Source organism: Panthera leo, chromosome B1 (assembly GCF_018350215.1).
Source record: "Panthera leo isolate Ple1 chromosome B1, P.leo_Ple1_pat1.1, whole genome shotgun sequence".
In the NCBI taxonomy this organism is placed as follows: Eukaryota; Metazoa; Chordata; class Mammalia; order Carnivora; family Felidae; genus Panthera; species Panthera leo.
Window position 1 is genome coordinate 169,018,538 of NC_056682.1, and position 22,228 is coordinate 169,040,765.

At 38.1% G+C, this 22,228-nt stretch overlaps 1 long non-coding RNA gene across 1 annotated transcript in view; it reads right to left on the reverse strand.

The window, feature by feature from the left end:
- Nucleotides 1-5,761: 5,761 nt before the first annotated feature.
- LOC122218279 overlaps nucleotides 5,762-22,228 on the reverse strand; it is a 122,736-nt gene continuing 106,269 nt past the window's right edge. The window contains exon 4 of the long non-coding RNA XR_006201966.1: nucleotides 5,762-5,829. This is a non-coding gene — a long non-coding RNA (uncharacterized LOC122218279). The remainder of the gene's footprint in view (nucleotides 5,830-22,228) is intronic.

Here is a 22,228-nt window from a genome sequence, read left to right on the forward strand (position 1 = left end):
GAAGGGCACCTGGGTGGCTCAGTCAGTTAAGTGTCCGACTTCAGCTCAGGTCATGATCTCATGGCTCATGGGTTCGAGCCCTGTGTCAGGCACTGTGCTGACAGCCCAGAGCCTAGAGCCTACTTTGGATTCTGTGTCTCCCTCTCTCTCTGCCCTTCCTCCACTCATGCTCTGTCTCTCAAAAATAAATAAACATTTTTAAAAAAAGACTTCTTACATGGAGGCACAGAGCTCCAAAAGCAAGTGTTCCTATGAGCAAGATGGCAGCTGCATGACCCTTATGACCTAGCCTTGGAAGTCACATCATGTCGCCTCATTGGATTCAATTGGTCAAGCAGTCACAAGCCCACCCATTTCAAAGAGAGGGGACATAGATTCAACCTGTTGATGGGAAGTATGTCATAGAATTTTTGGTCAGGTTTTAGTCACTAAAGATATCATACCCACTCTTAAAAAAGTAAATTTGGACTTACAGAGAAATTGAGTAACTTGTCTTATGTCATGCACCAGGGTGACTGTGTTAACCCCTGAGAAGGATGTCCACCAATCTCGCTCTGAGATAGGGACCCTACAGTATCTGCAATACTTGTTTAATTAAGATACCTTACATTGAAATATTTTAATGCTCTTCAAAGAATTCACAGTGTATAAAGAGAGAGCTAGCTGCTTCTTATAGCCCATATATTCCTTAAACAGATACTCCTACAAGTCTGAGCATATAGTTTACAGTAGAGGGAAGATTTATCACTTTGCCAGAGCTAGCATATGGTTATGACACATTTATAGGAGTGATTGAAATGATTTGGAAAGATGTGTCTAAGTTGCATCACATCACCCAAGATTATGAGGCATCCTAAAAAGAAGACTGATTTAGAGGCATTATGGCTAATGTCGTTGCAGTTGAAAATTGCTCTACATTTGCATATACGTGCCTTGAAAAGCAAAAAGCTAGAGTCTGACTTTTCTGGAAACTGCTTAATTAACATGTTGAATATTAGTTTGTTTAATGCATGCCCCTATGGGCAAGGGGTGTGTGTGTGGGGGGGGGGGGGGTGTGAACATACACAAGTGTGCGTGTGTACGTATGTGTGTGTTTCTGGGGGGAGGTGAGGGTAGGGGCCATTAGAGACAATATTACCACATTATTTTGACGTGACTCAGATGAAGAGTAGCAACGTGGCAGTGACAAAAATGCAGAAGATGGTGGCACTGAGAATTGTATTTCTGGTGTGAAATCGATTGAAGAACTGAGGGGCATGGGAATAAAGCGGTCTGATGTGGTAATGAGGCAGTGGAGCTCCTGCAGGCTGAGGCTAGAATCCCAGAGCAGACCCTGCACACTGACTGAAACTTGAACCAACTGTCCAATGCATCCGAACCCCAGTTTCCTTACTTACGAAGTGGAGCTGATAACACCCCAGTAAAGCACTGCTGCAAAAATCGGACTGCACAGACAGTGCCTAGACGCGGGTCTGACACTTTGGGGGTATTTAATAAATGCTGTTTGATGATGATTATCAGGAGACTGTAATTCTTGGTTTCCTCTGATCAAGTTCCATGAACGGCAGAAACATCACCATCAAATTCCCTGCTATATTAAGGGCATTTTGGCACAGGACATAGTGTATGGTAAGAACTCTATAACTATTTTGGTATAAAATGTATGCATGCATGAATTGAGCCAGAGATGGAGAAGAACAAAAATAATGGGGTTAGGGAAATTCTGTGGCAACATCTCCAAGCGGTGAGAACACAGGCTTTGAAAAGAGACATGCCTCTGAAAATCAGCTATGTCCATCCATAACTGTGGGCTGCTAGAAAGATCATAATGCTTCCCTCATGAGTTGTGGCAATTAAAGGAAGTACTGTATGTAAAGCACCTTGCACAGTGCACACACAGAGAACACACTCCAACACTGACTACTGCCCTTGTTAGTACTGTTAATGTTCTAGGTAATGGACCCCATTCCTCGGGTTTCTTCCTCACTAACTGTGAATTCAGTACATTTGTGCATACACTCAATTAGACAAGAATTTTGTAAGCCTGTTAGCTTTTACGTGCCTTCTGCAGATTTACAAATCTGGCTTTCTTTTCTTCTTCTTCTTTTCTTTTTTTTTCCTGCTTAAATGTTTTGGCTCTAGGTTCATGCTAATTCTATTGATTGGTTAAAGTCACATCTACTGTTTCTTTAACTTAGTGAAGATGCTTAGTGCCACAGTAGAATGGATATAAAACCTCACACTATAATTATCTATTTTCAACCAAAATAAAATGATTTATATTCTATTTCATCTCCCCGAGCAGTTGATATATACGCTTATATTTAATTTTATTTTTTATTCTCTGTAAAGGCTTGTCTCTATTAATTACATACAAAGCACATTTCCCCCCAATCTGGTAACCAGCTGCAGCATTTCAGTGTTTTCATCACAAAATGTCAAATTCACAATTGATTCTGTGATTCAAAGAAATGGTTGCATAGTCCTCTGAGCTCTGTAATGAAATGTGTTTGTTATATTTCGTATTATACCAAAACTTGACTTTTCCCATTATCTTTCTTTTTAAATTACAAAAGCAATACATGTTCTGGCCTACACATTGATTACTGAAGCAAAGAAAAGTGTTCTCTCAAAGTATTGTATTTCTTAAATGCACTCTATAGATTTTAAGACTTTTCATTCAAATGTTAAGTCTGATTCAATCAATCCCCAGTCTCTTCCTTCCTTAATAAAATTACTGCAGTACTATCTTAAAGGAATATTGTAGAGGATTTTTTGTCTATGAATTTTCCGAAAATAAGTCCATGGATAGGAAATTTATGAGAGAAAAGCGTAAGCGGCCAGCAAACACAAGAAAAAACGTTCACCTTCCTATGTAAGAGAGGAAAGATACCTTTTTCCTATTCCCCTCCTGGGTTCTCCAGATGGGGCTCCCTAATTGGACCAGCAACAGACTGAGAAGAGAAGAAAATCATACAAATGTACTTAATATAAGTTTCACATGAAGACCTGGGGCACCTGGGTGGTTCAGTGGGTTGAACATCCGACTCTTGATTTCAGCTCAGGTCAGGATCCCAGGATCTTGGGATCAAGCCCTGCATCAGGCTCCACACTGAGTATAGAGCCTGCTTCAGATTCTCTCTCTCTGTGTTTAAGGATTTAATAAAACGGAGTAAATTTTAAAGACAGATGGCAGAGATGGACAGTGCCATTCATTAAAGAGCCACTTCTTTAACTCAGATTTCAGGACATATGGAATTTAAATGTCTTCTTATAACACAATTACTTGAATTTGATAGTATTTCAGCTCTTGTCACAAGAAGGACTGTCATTTCCTGTCTGAAACACTTATTAAGTTACAAAAATTTCTCTTCGATCTTTGCAGAGGTATTTCAATTCCAACCTGGCCACCTGTGTTCTACAATATCACTAACAGCATTCCGTAAATATCTTTCAAAGTTTTATCTGAAGGTGGAAGAATGCAAATTCTGAAAGGCAATACAAACCTGTAAAATATAACCGGGCTGCCAGGAAAAAAAATACTGGCAACATATACAGGAAATCCATTTTGCAATCAACCTGGATCTTATCAAGGTTCTGTTTGCTATACAAATAGTGATGAAGTAGATATCTGAGAGGTGATTGGGGTTATTTACTAAGTAATCACCCAATGTTCTGTGATTAAATATGGGGCATTAGCTAGAGTTAATAGAAAAGGGACTCTAACAACTCAACACACATGCCTATTTTATCTACAAAATACTGATTTCACTTATTTAATGTACCAATGAATCCAACACAAAATAAATAGCTAGGCAACTGGTTTCTGTTTGTCTTTAGAACGTTCTAGGAGCAGAGAGGCAAAGACATGAACAACCTGATTACTCAGTCTTGCCCACAGAGATGGAGAGAAGACATTTGTGATTTACAAAAAAAAAAAAAAAAAAAGAAAGAAAAAAAAAAAGAAAAGAAAAGAAAAGAAAAGACCTGCACAGGTTTTGTGAGCAAAAGGAAAAGGAGAAAGTGAGTATCTCTTCACCTAGAGGTGAAGGCAACTGAACCTAGAATGGAAAAGAAAGGTGATGGTTGGTGGCAAAGTGATCCTACATGATCTTGAGAAATCCTTCTCTTCCCAGCATCTGGTCACCAGGTCTATAGACAAAACAACCTGCTTTTTAAAAAATATCACTTACAAGTTTTTTCTTTTAATAACAGCGATATATTAAAAAGAATAAAAATTAACTATAATTCTCAACACTATTGTTGATACTACATACTTCCTCCAAGGCTTTTCTCTATGTACAAATCCTTTTGCAGACAATATGCTACTTCAATGTGCTAGGTAGCCTCCGCGTTTATGCCATAATTTGAGTTAAAATTTAATGCGTTCATTTGACAGTTAAATATGTGGCCTTTGGAATGAGAAACCTGGATTAAAATTCAATAGTTTTGAGCAAAATACTTAAATCCTCCATGGTTTACTTTCCTCAGTCATAAAATGTGTAAAATATACTTCCTAGGGATCAGGATTCAGTGAAGATTTGGTAAGACAATGTACTTAAAGCACTGCACATAAGAAGATGTTAAGCTCTAGATTAATAGCAGTTATTCTTACTTCATATGTGTTTTAAAATTAGCCATGTATACAACTGGGGTGTTCATTTGTGCCGTGTTAATCTTTGGAAGCTGGATTCTGGTACTTCCAGTGTGTATCCTGACCAAAGATGGCTGACACACACTTCTTGGCATTCCCAGGCCCATTAGTTGACAAAGGGAGAAACTCAGTCTGAAATTAGTTGGCACTATTAGGAAATAATCTGAAAACAACCCATCATTTTAAATATGGATACCTCAGTTTGTTCTCTGTATTTCTCTGCCTTTAAGAGGCAGAGGTAAACTCTTCTGGTTTACCTCCCTCTCTGTTTTTATCTTATTTTTCCTTCCCTTCCCTTCCCCTATGTTAATCTATTGTGTTTCTTAAATTCCAAATGAGGGTTGCTGGAGGAGAAGCAGGTAGGGGGATGGGCTAAATGGGTGAGGGGCATTAAGGAAGGCACTTGTTGGGGTAAGCACTGAGTGTTGTTATATGTAAGTGATGAATCATTACATTCTACTCCTGAAACCAATATGACACTATATTTTAACTAACTTGAATTAAAAATTTTTTTAATATATTTTCAAGTTGGCTAACATACAGTATATACAGTGTGCTCTTGGTTTTGGGGGTAGATTCCCATGATTCATCACTTACATACAACACACAATGCTCATCCCAACAAGTGCCCTCCTCAGTACCCATCACCCATGTTCCCCTCTCCACCGCGCCACCCCCCCCACAATCAAGCCTCAGTTTGTTCTCTGTATTCAAGAGCCTCTCATGGTTTGCCTCCTTCCCTCTCTGTTTGTAACCATTTTCCCCCCTTCCTTTCTTGAAAACAGTGTGGAGGTTCCTCAAAAAATTAAAAATAGAATGACTCTACAACCCAGCAATAGCACTATTAGGAAGTTATCCAAAGGATACAGGAGTGCTGATTCATAGGGGCACATGTACCCAATGTTTACAGCAGAGCTTTTAACAATAGCCAAATTATGGAGAGAGCCTAAATGTCCATTAACTTGAATTTAAATTAAGAAAAAAAGAAAAATAAATAAATACAGATACCTAACAAACACATCTTTATTTGCAGATGCCCTGTTTAGGCATCACCTATAGAGATGAAGCATTCACATGATGACTACAGTACCTGGGTTGGGATCCTCACTCTACCTCCTACTAGCCATATGCCCCTGGACCAATCACTTCACTTCACTCGGTCTCCGTTTACTCAGCTGCAAAAAAATAAGTAAAGCTTAGAACAGTGTCTAGCATTAGGTAATTTGTCAGTAGTATCAGCATCATACAGAGCACTTTGTGGAATTTATATCCAGAGAAACACTTCTTTAAAGATTGCTTAGTACCACCATGAGACTGAGATCTAGGTCTACAAAAACGGGTTTTCATGTTTCCACTCATCCATAGCTTATCCATGAGAGTTCCTCTCCCAGTCACTCTGCAGATCGCTGCAGCAATTCCAGATATTCCAAACAGATGTAATAATATTCTGTGAGGGAGGGGGGCATTTCTTCCCATGACTGTCTGTTTATTAGTAAAGAAAACCTTTGCCAGAAGCCCTCACCTGGCTGCTCCTCATATCCCACTGGGCAGGGCTGTGTCACAATGCCTATGGCCAGGGCTAGTCACTGGTAAGGGGAATGACATCACCAAGAATGGCCTGGATTAATAGTGCCTCATCCTAGGCATATGGGAGAGTGGAAAACTTTTACAAATTGCAGGGAGGGATCGTCCAAGAAAAGGAATTAGGGGATGGGGAAAGGAAGCAAGGAGAATGATTGCTTACAGGCAATCCGTAAAATCTAACACCAAATTCTCAGTAATTTCTACCATATAGTGAGCATATACTGTATACCAGACACTTGCTTTGTGTGGATTATAATTCTCATAACAGTCTACTCCAGTCGGGCCCTATCCCCATGGCTCCCATGAAGCACTCTTATCTTGAGTCACTTCTCTATCCTCATATTTACTGCTCGGTAGCAACAAATACAATTAACCCTTCCCTGGACATATCAAAATTTTCTTGTGTTTTCCCTCTGCTCACTACTTCTTTTCCAAACCTTCAGCTGCTCCCTTCTTGTCAATATGGCATCTAAATGCTGGAATCCCCCAGGGCTCATGCTGGACCATTTCCATTCTCTGTTCATTCTTTCTCCTGGAGCCATCTCTTACAGGCCTATGGCTTTAACTATAAGGAAAACTAATGATTCCCAAATTAAGATAGTTTTAAACCAGAAGTCCCAGCTTGAACCCAAATTATTAGAATGTTTTTCTTTTTAAAAAATATTTTGATTTTATAAAGCATATTTCATCTCTTATGTCTCTAATACTTCCTTTTATTTCTCCCAAAACTGGAGGACTAGTTACAAAAGTCCAGTACATCAAAACACACATTTACTGAGCACATTTATCTCAGCCGAGGGCCTTGACTGCTCTGGGACCAAAAGCCTGTGGTAATTTATGAACCTTTAAAGTCTTAGGAAGAAATATCAGTTGAACTCGGTGCAAATATGAGAGTCTAGAAGCTCATTCAGTGCTGCCTCCAAGATCAGAAAGAACCTTTGGGAAAACTAAAATTCACTAGCAGCCCTGACATATCAGAAGGAAGCTAATAATGTTGGGATGTCCTGCTGGTCAACAGTCCTCTGAGTTTCCTTAAATCATTCAAAAACATATTACTGTCAGTCACTCAGCTGGGCCTCAGAGAGCCACATGATTGAACTGGCTCTGCTCCCAGTTATTGATTCAAATGTGGTTTCAAGGATAGCAAAATGCTTGGGGCGATGCAAGGCTCCAGTTCAACATGAAAGGAAGGTCAGCCTTTCACTCACTATGTTGCTTCACTCATTGACCCCTGAGTACCTCCAAACATTGACCGTGGCAGAGCTGAGTTTTCTAAACTCCTACATCTCCTTTTGTGGGTCATGGGGTTTTAATTAATACCCAAGGGAAAATGCTTTCTCCTGGGACAGGAAGCTGGCATGCCCTAAAGGGTGATGTACAATTTGGGGTGGTAGCTGCAGTACTCACAAACTGCCACTCGGGGGACAAGCCGCTCTGTTACCTGGGCCCTGTGACTGCTTCTGAAAACAAAACCCTCTGATGGGATCATTTTCCTCCAATATTGGAAGAACAATCTAGAAACATGACTGCAAAGTCTCAGGGCTGTGTGTCTACATATACATAAATATACATTTATACACAGAAGGCTTTCAGCTCACACGACTTGAGAAAATCCCCAATTTCCACCTACCCTATGGGGTAAACAGTAAAACCTTGGATTGCGAGTAACTTGTTCTATGAATGTTCTGCAAGATGAACAAACATTTCTAATAAATTTTAACTTGATAAACAAGTGATGTCTTACAATACGAGTAGTACCTGATGCCAAATGTCACATGATCACAACTGAGCCAATGGTTCTTGAAATTCTCATTTATGTACAAGTGCTTTGGATTACAAGCATGTTTCCAGAACAAATTACGCTCGCAAACCAAGGTTTTACCATACTTCTTTCATTTTGCTTGTTATTCCGTCTGATCTAGCAACTAGAGTGGGTTCCAGGGAGCTCAAAACAAAGGAAAGGTCTAACCTCTGGAGGAACACAACTACATTTTACACATTTGTGGAGGAAGGGATATGTCAAAAGCTGGGATCTTTCAGAAGATCAGGTTGGAAAGATATTAGTGGCCCAAATACTTCTACACACTGAACACCTGAGCACATGTTTCACATTCACTGTGCAGCAATGTTTTTTTCCTTTTTCTCTTTCTTTTTTGTGGCTGTTAACAATTAAAGGGACGTGTCGGCACATAAATTGCTCAGTATGACTCCAATTTTGTCTACTTTCTCTAGGTCTCTGCCTCCCTCTTTATTTACCTTGACATGAGAACCTTTATTCTTGCCAAAAGAGGCAGTAGAGGTGGAAACGCTAATTTATTTGTGTGTCATCACTCTGAAAACTAAAAAAAGGAACCAAATTATCCAAGGAACACTGTAAGACAAAAAAGGCACTGCTATAAATATACCTGTGAAGATAAAACTTTGAACTGGTTTTTTTTTCACTTGTCTTCAGGAAATGGCCAAAGGTCATATTTTGCCATAACAGGCTTTGGATGTTAGATAATATCCCTGAGGCACCTGCGTGGTTGTCAGTCGAGTGTCCAACTTCAGCTCGGGTCACCATCTTGTGGTTTAAGAGTTCGAATTCTGTGTCAGGCTCTCTGCTCTCAGCACAGAGCTTGCTTTGCATCCTGTGTCCCCCTCTCTCTCTGCCCCTTTCCCCTCTCAAAAATAAAAAAAAGAACTATAGAAGATATCCTTATACATTTACATAGACATGCAGACACACACACAGACACACACACACACACGTAATTTGTAGAAAGCTTAGAAAGAAAACCAAAAGTCAAGATAGATCAGTCCCTGATTGATACCATGGTCAAATATCAGGGATCATGTGCTTATAAAAACAAAATGGTCACCAGAATTTAGGAGTATGACTAGCATAAACAGAGGCCCAGGGTCAGTCAAGCCAATGGTGTTTTTTTCTATGCCAATCACCAACCAATTTCAGGGGCACTGTGACTAACTTTTGGAAGGCTGTAACAAGAGTTCATAGCTGGTCTCACAAGCAGGACCTAGCACAGAGCAGGATCCACATTTGCTTCTGATCCAGAAAAGGATATTTGAGGAGAAGAGCCAGTTTGAGGACCTCGTAGCATTTTCCAACCCAAGACCAGTCTGTCCTGAGCCCAGACCATTCCCCTGTTGGCTTATGAGATTTATTTAATAAATAAATAAATATAAAATAAATATAAATAAATAAATATAAAAGATGAGACCAAACCAGTTGCCACCTCAGAATAGGGTCAAGTATAAGGAAACATGGAGTATTTCATTGTGGGAGGTAACTGTGATTCAAGTCCAGCTGCTTCTAAGACATCATGGTAACAGCCAAGAACTCATGGATTTTAACAATTCTTTTGGAAGCGAATTGGCATGATTCTTTCTCTGCTTCTGTTAAGAGCTTAGGCTCTGGCATAAGGTGATTTCACATGAGTTCTAGAATGAGACCTGCTACATTCTAAGCTCTGCCACTTGATCATGTTAGTTAACCTGTTTAGTCCTGTTTTCTCATCTTTCAGATGGAAATAGTAACAGGATTTACTTCACAAGTTTTCTGGGAAGATTAAACCTATTTAATCTTAGACCATGTGACAGGTCTGGCACACAATAAGCCTTCAATAAATATCAGCTACCATAATTAGCATCATCATTACTAATATTATCACTCTGTTACAATGAAGAAAGTAACTTTCTCCCTGGTAAAAGCCATAGTGTCCTACTATCAGAGGACTTTGGTGAATCTGTTATTACCTTTCTCTCCTTACTCTTGACCTCCCTCCTTCTTTATCAGATTGTCCAGCAGCATTTAGTCATATGTTACTGTTTTTGTTTTGTTTTGTTTTGTTTTGTTTTGTTTTGTTTTTACAAAGGTCTCCTTGATTTCACACCTTCTTCTAGTTGCTTCTTCTTCCTTGCTTGAAAAAAAAAAATTCTTGGAATCATTGTCTGTATATGTGGTCCAATTTCCTTTCTCATTTCAACCTACCCCATTATGACTTTGGCCCCTAGAGTTACCTCCTTTTTTGCCAACTCCAATGGACACTTTTCAATCCTTATATAACTAGAACTTTCCACCTCATTCAGTATCACTTACTATGCACTTATCAAAACATTCTGCATTTTATTTTTTCTTTATATAACATTTTTGTGACTGTTAGCATTCCTCTTTGTTCAGTCCCCAGGCCTCTTTGGTTCTCAGTTGTACCCTCTCCATCAGTGATCATGTCCAATCCCATAACTCTTCATATTTCCAGCTAAAACCTCTTCATTCATATAAGCAACTATCTCCTTGACTTCTCCTCTTGGAGTCTTCCAGGCATCTAAATTTGTCATATCTAAAACACATGTTCCCAAATATTCTCCTCCTCAAACCACTGCATTTCCATATACCAACACCCATGTATTTGCCTGTTGAAACCAATGTCATTCATGATATTTCCCACCCACATCTAATCCAGTATCCATTCCCATGCATTGTCTCTCTAAAATCGTGGTTATCAGTTAGGAGAGATTTTGTCCCCAAGGGATATTTAATAAGGACTACCTGCCTGTCTGAAGACATTTTTGTTTTTAACAATGGAGACATCAGGGAGTGCCACTGGCAGAGGAAGAGGCCAGGGATTGCTGCTAAATACTCCTATAGTGAACTGAAAAGCCCCATAACAAAGAACTATCTGGCCTCAAATGTCAATAGGCTTAAGGTTTAAAACTCTGCTCTTAAATATGTCCTGAAAGTGTCCAATTCTCTCAGTCTCCACTGCCAGCACCTGATCTAACTCATGACCCTTCGGGCTCTACTGTTTTAGGGGTCTCCTATGTGGTCTCTCACCTCCTTCACTTTTGTCCCCCACTCCCTCATCCTTTTCTCCACACAGCAACCAGAGTAAGATGTGAATATGATCCTATTAAGACCCTACCACCATCCTAACCCCTTTCAATAGTCTCCTCACTGCACCTAGAATAACAGCCCAACTTCTAATCGAGGCCTGGGTCTTATCCACCTTTCCAACTTCAGCTTGACCATTCTCTTATTCTTAAAGCATTTCCCTCTCTTAGGGTCTGAATCATAGCATTCTTCTGGTTTCTCTTACCTCTCTGGAGGCTCCTTCTCAGTTTCTTCTGCAAGAATCTCTTCTGCTCAGTTTCTAAATATTGGAGTTCCCCAAGGTTTGGTCCCTGGGCTGTTTTCTCCAATCTATCTATGGTCTCTCCCAGGTTATATAATTTATTCAGATGGCTTTAAAAACCATATATATGCTCTCAACTCAATTGACCCTAGGCTTATTTACCCAACATCTTTCTTGACAACACTGTTAGAATGTTTAATATGTATCTCAGAACATAACTCTTGCACTCTCCACTCCAAACCTGTCCTTCCTCCAGTCCTTCCCACCTCAATAAACTGCTCCACCATTCACCTAGATGTTAATTTCAAAACCTAGACGCTGTCTTCTATTCCTTTCCTTTACTCATTTGCCATATCCAATCCAACAGCAGTCCTGTCAACCACTCCTTCAAATTATACACCAATGTGTCCATTTTTTACTGCCTCCATCACTGTTGACTTAATCAAAGCCAATATTATCTCCCACCTGGGCCATAAAATAACCTCCTAACTGATATCCCTAGTTCTACACTTGCTTCTCCACAATCCATTCTGCACAGAGTGTTTAAAGTTTCCTTTTCTTTATTTCACTTGATCCAGTTATTCCCCTGATTAAAAGTGGAAGTGTTGGTATGATGATAAAAAGCAGTCATATTTTTAATGTATGTTAAAGGTATAGATGACAGGATTGCTATTGGATTGAATATGCTTCCCATTACCCAAGTTCTTTCACCAGGGTCCATAAACCCTGAATGAACTGACTCCTACCTACCTCTCCAATCTTATTTCATGCCACTCTCTCCCTCCATCACCTAGTTCAATCCACACTGATCCTAGTTCTCTATGTGAAAACACATGCATCTCGGACTTTGCACTCACCCTTCCTTCCACTTGGGATTCTGTGTCTTCAAATCTTTGCATATCATTCTGGCATCAGCTCAGATGTAATTTTACAATAAGGCTTTCCTTCCCCACCCAAGCTAAAGTAGTTCCCCAATCACTCTATCATCTCCCTCAGTTAGTATGTTTGCACAATGTACTGCTACATCATACTTTGTTCATTTTTTGTATTGTTAATAATGAGAGGAAAACTTGATTTAATTTGTTCACTGTAGTATCTCCTTAAGTCTAGAAAAGCTCCCGGCACACAGTGGATGCTCAATAAACATTTGTTGTGCCATTAAATGAGTAAGTTTAAGAGAACAGTTTAATGTCATCTTTGCTGAGGAGCCATGTTAGCTGTTTTCCTCATCATCTGGTGAGAGTGTTCACAGAGAGTAGCCATTTAACTATTGCAGGCATGTCACCCACGGAATACCTAGGCAGAAGTGATGTCTCTCTACAGCTAAGACTTTGCTAAACCTAATTGACTGTCTCAGGTGGACACATTCTCCTTTGCAACGACCCAAGAGAATCACAAAGCACCAAAAATAGGAAATGGGGTCCTTATCATCAAAAAGAATGGTGATGAATAAAAGAAAAACCTCCAATATCTATATTTGGGAAAGATTAGGCCAGACTGAAATATAACCATATTATACCTCCTCATGCTTTACACTTCCATATACACCACAACTCAAGGTCTAATACCCTCTGAAATAATGTACTGGTTCCACTGATAACTGCTAGTAGCCATGATGATCAATATCTTATACATATCTATCAGTTGTAAACCAAGTATAATAGAATGAGAGAAATTCAGAAGGATATTTTAATTTAATGACTGATTACTTTAGATTCTAGTTATGTAACAAATATTACAATTAATGGTAGCTTAGTGGATACATTTGAGTGAAAAATTTAGTAAGCTCTTCTCTAGGATTAGCAATAAATTTAAAATGTCCGCTTTTCTTTTGCTGAAATGTGCTGAGGGACCCCTGAACAATCCACAGCACTTTGTGTTCTCTGTCAAGGGAAAGGACAAGTATATACCGCTTCCTGTAGCACAATTTCTCAAATGCCAATGTGAAAAATATCCTTTTCTTTTAAAATTTCATTTGAGCCTAGTTAATAACAAGGCCCCCAGTCAAAGCCCAGCAGAGCAATCAGCTTTGACTGTGTCCTTTGTCACAGCATTGAGAATGTGCCAAATACAGAAAGTTCCTCTCTGAGTCTAAATGCTCCCAGGGCATGTCAGGACTACTAAGTCAAACCAACACATTACCAAAATGAAAGTACAATCACGGTCTCCTAGTTTCAGAACAGATGGCAAAATAGTAGGGATTCGTGGGTTCCTTGACCCAACCCTAGAGGAGTACAGAAGCAAGAGGGCACTATAGTTTACAGGACACAGAAAACACATACACTCATGAAAACTCTGGGGAACCGAAGCTTTTTCTAAGTGGAGTAGTTGTGGGGGTTGATGACTGACTGCAGCCTGTGGTCAGTGAGAATCGAAACCAGCAGTACGAGGAGAGAAACTTCTAGGTCAGCTCTTTTCTATCTCCACAATAGTTTGCGATGATCATCGTCTGGCCTTTCACGACAGAAATTAGCAACATGAGTTTAAGTCATCCTGGTAAACGCACTGCAAAATCTCTGTGAGGGTGAACACTAGATGAAAATGCATGAGCTACTTGGCCAAAATGGGAAACCAACTTCTCCAACCCTTTTCCCTCAATCCCCTAAACTGGTAGCTTTCAACCTAAAGATACTATGCTCTTCCAAAGCTGCATCCCTTTATTAATTTTTAAAAATTTTTACATCTAACATATGTTTTTTATTGAAACACACCTGACATGCAACCCTGTATAAATTTAAGGTGTACATGTTAATTTGATACCTATTGTAAAGATTGCTATTATAGCTATAATTAGTACCTCAATCACATAACATAATTATCATTTTTTTTTTTAGTGGTCGAAGTAATTAGAATTTAATCTGTTAGCACATTTGCTGGTTATAATACAATATTGTCTTCTATATTCATTTTACTGTGCATTAGATCTCTGGGATTTATTTACTACCTGTTGCAAGTCTGTACCCTTAAACATCATCTGTCCTCTACCCTATCTCCCCCATCCCCTGGCAACCACCATCTTACTGTTTGGCTTTTTTAGATTGTACAGTGATAGGACATAGCATTTGTCTTTATCAGTCTGACTTATCTCACTCGGGATAATGTCTCTTAATTAATTAATTAATTTTATTTATTAATTTAAAGGTAAAATTCTTGAGTTGTGTGGTAGAGTAGTAGTAAATGGGAGAGATACGAGTAGTAGTTTTTGGTACCCAGAGATCATATCCTCCCCTCTCCTTAAGCTTATCCAGATGATGAGGGCCTAGTCTCTGGCATGTCCCATACACGTTATTAGATGCAAGGAAATGTGATTCCTTGAGTCAAACAAGCAAAAACAGAGACTTGAACACTGCAACCACTGCTAAAAATAAAAATAAGCTCAACCACATAAGTTATTAAAAGCAGAATTATTGGAAATATGGGCAAAAAATTCAAAATAAGCATAAGAAGATAGAGAAGATATTAGTAACATGGAGCAGTAATGAGAAATTATGATGAGAAAACAAATAGAAATATTAGATATGAAAAGTACAGCTAAAATAAAGAACACAATAAGTAAGTTAATTACCAAGATCAGTAAGTTGAAGAATGAGTTAATGAGTTGTTAAAAAAAAAAAAAAAAGAACACTCTCAGAGGCAGCAAAAAGGATAATAAAAATTTACATATATATGTATGTATATATATGTGTGTGCCATATATATATATATATATATATATATGGCACACACATATATATGATGGTAACAGGTAGACAATAGAGTTACTATAAATAGAGAAAACATGCATAGAAGTAAAATTTGAACAAACAAAAAGGATAAAATTGCCAGAATTAAAGAAAGAAAAGCCTGCAGACTGAAAAGGGGCATAAACTCATAGGTTATTAAACAGAAGAAATAAGGACAAATCAAACACCTAAGTGCATTATTATTAAAATGAAGGATATCAAAGACATAGTAAGGGAAAATAATAAAAATGTACAAAGGCAAGAACGGCTCCCTTACAAAAGAAAAAGAATCAGAATGGCATCTGACTTCTCAACCACACACTGAATGCAAAAATTCAACACAACCGTATTTTGAAAGTAATAAAGGAAAAGAACTTTCCTCTTAGAATTTTATATCCAAGCAAATTATAAGTCAAAGATGAGAGCACAGTAAAAAGTGCTCTTCGGCACTGAAGGCCTCAGATGGTTTAATACGCTAAGATCCCTAATAAAAACACTCTAAGCAATCAATAACAGTGGGAGGGGAGACACAGGATATGCTGTTTCAGGAGATACAGAAAGGGGGTGAAATTTTCTGGTACTTGTAGGTTGAATAGTATCCAGAAACAATTCACAATTATATTATACTTATATTACTTTTACATAGGTTTTATTATGTATCAGGCACTCATCTAAATTCTGAACATATGTAATTCAAAGACAGCTCTTCGACTATGATCCATTTTACTGATAAATAATTCAGGCATAGAAGGTTATGTGGCTTACCCAAGGTCATACAGCTAGCTAACTAAATCCAACAATTCATAAAAAAAAGAAAAAAGTTCACATTCACCTCAAGTGAGGTTAATCCCAGAAATGCAAAAATAGTTATATTTCATGAAACCCACCAATACCATTATGTCATTAGCAAAGTAGAGAAAATCATATCAATCACTCAAATGATGCAAAGAGACTTTAATAAAGTTCAGGACATATCTATTTTTTTCAACAATCTGAACAAACTAAAACTAGAAGGGAACTTCCTCACAGTGGTGAACACTGTATATCCAAACCTTATAGCAAACACTACCCTTAGTGGAGAAAAACAGAGAGCATACCCTTTAAAATAGAACACAATATTTTCACACCACAACTGACTGATACAATTCTACAAGTCTTATCAATACTAAAAGAAAAGAAAAATATTTAGGAGAAAGAGAAAAAAATGTCACTGTTAGTCCATAATACTATCATCCAATAAAACCATAGAATTATCACCAAAAAAGCAACTAAAAATAATGTTCAGAAATTTAACTGGAGATAACTTAAAAAATCAACAGTGCTAACTTACCTCAGCCATAACCAATTAGAAAATATAACAGTAGTAAAAAGAAAGAAAAGGAAAACAAAAACTATAAAATATCTAGAAATTAACCAGGAACACACAATAACTATAGAGAAAACAAAAACTCCAATCAAGGTCATATAAGTTGATATATAAATTAAATGGACATTTTATTTTTTTAGATAAGATGGCTTAACATTACAAAGATATTTATTCTTCCTAATTATTCTATTAATCTGATGTAAATCAATTATAGTTCCAGTTGGATTTTTTAAGAATTAAATGAATTTATTCTATTTTTCAATAGAAGGAAGCCAACCTTATAAAAAATGGGGGAGAAAAGAGGGGCAAGTTGTCAATTATTGATTCTTTTAAATCATAATTTAAAAATTAAGATATTTAAAAATTAAGAGTTGGGGATCCAACTCTTGGTCTCAGCTCAGGTCATGATCTCACGGTTCACAGAATTGGGCCCCGTGTAGGGCTCTGCACTGGCAGCATGGAGCCTGCTTGGGATTCTCTCTCTCGTCTCTCTCTGCCTGTCCCCTGTTCACGTGCTCTCTCTCTCTTAAAATAAGTAAGCATTTTTTTTAAAGAAAATTAAGATATTGCCACAAGAACAATCATGTTGATCAATGGAACATAATAGCTCAGGGACAAAACATGTATATGGGCCACTCTTATATAAATGAAAGCTAGTATCACAAATTCATGGGAAAACTATGAATTATTTAGTAAAATGGTTTGAGAAAAGTGAATCCCTACTTAACCTTACATATCAAAGTAGACAACAACAGGAATAAATATCTAAAGGTGAAGGATAAAACTAGAAAGTTGGTAGAATAAAATATTCAATAGCTACAGACCTGGCGAAGGAGAAAGATTGTTTAAACAGAACTTCAAAAGCACAAAGAAATAAATGATTAAGTTGTCTATATCAGAATAAAGATTTTCTGGTCAATAAGAAACTAAGGATAAAGTTAACATATAGTTGACAGAATGGAAGAAGATATTCGCAAAGTACAAAACCAACAAGAGATTAATGTTTACAATATACAAGAAAATCTTAGAAGTGTATAATGAAAGACAGCAACCCAAACAGACAAATGAGCAAGAAATATGAATATCCAATATATAGAAGAAACCCAAGACACTGACAAATAGATGACAGGTCAAAGTGACTGATAATTACAGCGATGCATATAAAGTAAGTTACTACAGAATAGCAAAAATTAGAAAGCTGAATAATGTCAACCATTCATAGGAATACTGGTAGTTAGGAATTTTGTCCATGCTGGTGAAAACATAAACTAGCGCAGCCTTTCTGAAGAGCAACATGGCTCTAGTCAAAATATGAACCACATGACTCAGCAGTTCCATACTTGAGTGTCATTTCCAAAAGAAGGTCTCGCAAGGTCCCTGAAGAGACAGATGTACAGAGTTGTTTACCACATCCCCAACAATGATGCCAGAGTTTCCCATAGGTCATGTGACCAACAGAGAAGGCAGGTGGACGTGGACCATCTAGACAGGCCCCCATGTAAGGCTCAGTTCACCCATGACAGAATCTCTCCAATAAGAAGCTGAAACATGGCTTGTTTTGGCCAGAGCTGGGAGGAGGTGGAAGGAAAAGAGACAGAGCTGGACCTCACAGTGAAAAATTCAGTGTTGTCATCCCTTGAAACCTTTCCAAAGACTCATACATGTGTCCTAGGAGGAGTCAGTATTTGATTACCTGCCATAGAGAAGGAAATGACTGTAAGTTACTGTTGCTTGGAAAAGCAGCAAAAGAAGGGCATTGTTACCGACCAGTTAAGGCAAGAGATAATTATCTCTTATCCTCTCCTTCCTCCTACTCCAGCAAAGTAAAGGAGCTGGACTTTAAAGTGAGTTTGAATAAGAGGTATCTCAGAGCTATATCATACCCACCACCGTCCAAGCAACCAGAGCTGAGATCAAGTCCCCTCTAGAGAGGAAAGAACACAAGGCAGTTGAAAAACCATCCTTATAATGCTTTTCAGCTCTGTAGTGTCCTTTCTGTAGGGACCCTGATATAGTCTGAATGTTGTGTCCCTCCAAAATGCATATGTTGAAATTCTAACCCAATAGGTGATGGTACGAGGAGATGAGATCTTTGGGAGGTGATTAGGTCACCAGGGCAGAGCCCTCATCAGTAGGATTGGTACATTTATCAAAAAGGGTCTGGAGGGCTTGCTTGTCCTTTGTGCCATGTAAGGATGCAATGAGAAATCTGCCCTCACCCATCCATGTTGGCAACCTAACATCAGACTCCCAACCTCTATAACTGTGAGAAATAAATTCTGTTGTTTATAAGCCACTCAGTCTGTGGTGTTTTTGCTATAGCAGCCTGAACAGACTAAGACAAATCCCAAAGGAAAAAGGTGGTCAGGGCCAGAGGTTAAGCTGAAGCTGGCTCAGCCAGAAGTAGGAATACATTTAATTTCCCTTGATTTGTGTCCCATGTAACTTCAAAAATTATTTAAAACAAGCAGAATAGAAACCATGTAATGTTGGTTTTACTTCTAACATCTGAAAAGACACCCACTGTCATGCAACCCGAGAATCATCATCACGGTGTAAAGGGAATGAGCAGGGCTGGCCTGTCCAACACTGTGTCCAGTCATAGCAGCTCCAGAGAGATGGGCATGAGGACTTTTGCTCAGACCAAAGCACACTAGTTGGCTTCGTATCACAACTGTACCAGAGATCCCTAGAACAACTAAGGTGAAGAGGAGGATTACAAGTGAGACCAGAAGTTCCTCAAGTGTCTTCTACTTGGAAGTCCTGGAGGACACAGTCACTGATCTCCAGATCTTCAAATGTAAATTGATGGTTTAAAAACGATAGAGAAAATAAGGGAGTTAAAAATAAGGGGAAAAAACCTTACAAGGAGTATAAACTATTAAATAATGGAAAGTGTTCCTTTTCATTATGTCCATCTCTGTTCTCAAAGACAAAATGAAGTTATGACCAAAAAGGAGCCAATCTTATTTCTTTGAATAATCTTAATGTTTCACAAAAGCCATCAGTTATTGTTGCCAAGTCTCAAAAAAGAATCCTTTAACAACTGGACTACAAAAAAAATTGAGCATAATGTGTGTTTTAATTCTAATTTATATTTGGCTAAATAGACCCAGCCATCGGCTGTCAAATGCTTGGTTTGAAATCTAACAGCTAAAGATCTTATTATTGCCTTCTATGTCAGATCTTCAAGCATTAGATGCCCTGAGGAGTTGGGTTTTGATGTAGTTATTATTACTGAAAGCAACAGAATATCCTAATATCTTCAAATATTAACTTTTGCCCTGAAGTAAGACAAGCACATGCAAATGTAATAATTTGGGCCTGAGATGTTGTAAACAAATACAGAAGTAGGAGGGAAATGTCCCAAGTATGAACAGTTAATAGCTAATTGACCCACAATACAGTTGCCTCTCCTGTGAACAATTAAGAGTTGACCATTTAACAATAAATATCAGGTCAGTTCACTCCTTTGCCTCCAATACAATCCCAATATCATAAAGGACAATTTTCTTGTCAAAGCCAAAGTCCTCAAAAGCAGGACTTGACTGGGTATAAAATTCTGTTCTATTTCTTAGTATTCATAATGAAGTTGTTTACAGTTTTATTTGTCACACTCATTCACGGTTTTATATTAAGGAAAGAAAATGACATTTAAGAAATTAATTGAGTTCAGGGCAAAAGATATCTTACATTTGATGTTTCTGAAAGTCTAAATATAAATAAAAATGTCTGTCAAAGCATGTTTCTGAATTTTATAAGACTATAATTATACACATATTTAATAACCCCATTAGGCAGGATGCTTTAGAAAACACTGAAGACTTAGATTATTATGATTAGCATAATAATTAGGTCGTTCATCAGGAAAAACTATGAATAATTCATTCTAATTAAGTAACTGATAGAACAGTAAATCAACCATCAGTGCCAGACCCCAGTAGGTTATGGACGGTAGTAAATCACCAGTGAAACTAACTTCTGGGTACAAGATAATAAATTAAAATATTATTAAATTTTTGTGTCTATTACTAGAAAGATCACCAAAAATTCTTTCTTGGTCTTTGGATGTTTGACAGTCAGTGGATTTACCCCAGGTAGGTGATGCACTTTGCTGCTGTATGCATAACTTGAAAAATAGAAAAAAAGATTAGACGTGAGAGATATGAGGGGAAAATGTGCCTATCTTCTAGATAATAAATGTTGCCATTGTGTTACCTCTCTCCAGCTATGCTAGGTGACTAACTTTTGAAATCTGATGTAGGAATATGTATTTCATAGGAATGAAACAGCTTATGGAGAGAACAGGTGGTAAGAAACTCCTCCAGCCCATAATGCTGGTGTAAATGATTCTTCAAAAGAACAAAAGATCCTGTCCCCACATCCTTTTGTCACTATATAAAATGAATGCCAATCCTCACAGAGAAAGTAGAGAGCCAGCTTATAAAGCCTGCTGCGATGCTGGACCTCAGAACAATCTATTATTAAATATTCTGCTGCATCTTCTGTTTTAGAAGGAAAACGGTCCAAGAGCTATACTTATTTTCTGGAAGAGAGATGAAGCTCAATTTAAAGATTTTAATAATCAATATCAAGATATAGGAGAAACCTAGTACAGAGGTCCTATCTAATTTATGGAAATATTAATTTGAAGTTTAGTATACAATAGGCTTTAAGTCAAAGTGTTTCTGTTTTTCCTTATAACCTATAAGATTGTAGTATATGATCAACTAGACCCCAGGATGGAAAGACCAAATAGAACCTTATTTTAGTGTAAGAGTAACTAAAAATAAAACATTAAGGAATATGAAGAAGTTCATGTGAACATGGGAACTTGGGAATTGTTTTCTATGCTGAGCAGAGGACACGTCGGATGAATAAAACATTTAGCTCCAATATGAACTGCCTGATCCTCCAATTAACTCTCTGGCCATAGCCTTGACTTCAGAAATGCTACTGTTATAATACTGAATGGGGTTTAGAATAGCAACGGTCACTAACTAGTAATCCAGCAGAATTTACGCATCAGCCAGGAAACACTGCACTGTGGATTGGAAATCTCCACACCATAATCCTCTAAGACAGGCTACAAACGTGGGAGCCATCCCTAACTCCTTCCTCTCAACTTCCCATCACACTGGCCTCCCAGTACTGTGGACTTGTCTGTAAACATCTTTCCACACTGTCCACACTCATAGTTCTCAATGGTACTACATTCAGTCATGCACTGATCATCTCTTGCTTATTTTGATAAAATGTTATCCTACTGGCTTCTGTGCCCGCCTATATGTCCCACTCTGACACAAATCTGATCGCAGAAATCTATCACTTAAAATGCTCCAATAATTCCTCATTTCTTTACTTACAATTTGGTGCTCACTAACTTCCCCAGTACCTGCCTTATCAACCCTGTACTGGGAAATAATCCTCGCAGATCTCAGAGCATGTCATGATCTCAAGTCTCTTAAGTCTTTGCACATGTATGCTGAGATCAGCCAATTGGAGTGTCCACCCCTGCAGTTACTACTCTAAGGCCAGATGGCATATGATTATAAATTCACACTCAAACACAAGTCCCAAGGTACAATGGTACTGGGTCTGGTTCTGTTTATCCTTTCTCCTTATTTCTGTTATTGCACTGAATTTTGTCCCTTTGTGTAAAGGTAAGAGAGCTTCATCCACCCACACCAGCTCAGAACCTAAGCCAGTCTAGGATGAAATAATTAGCACTAAGGGTAGACCACAGAAGGACTGCCTGAAATCAGCAGCT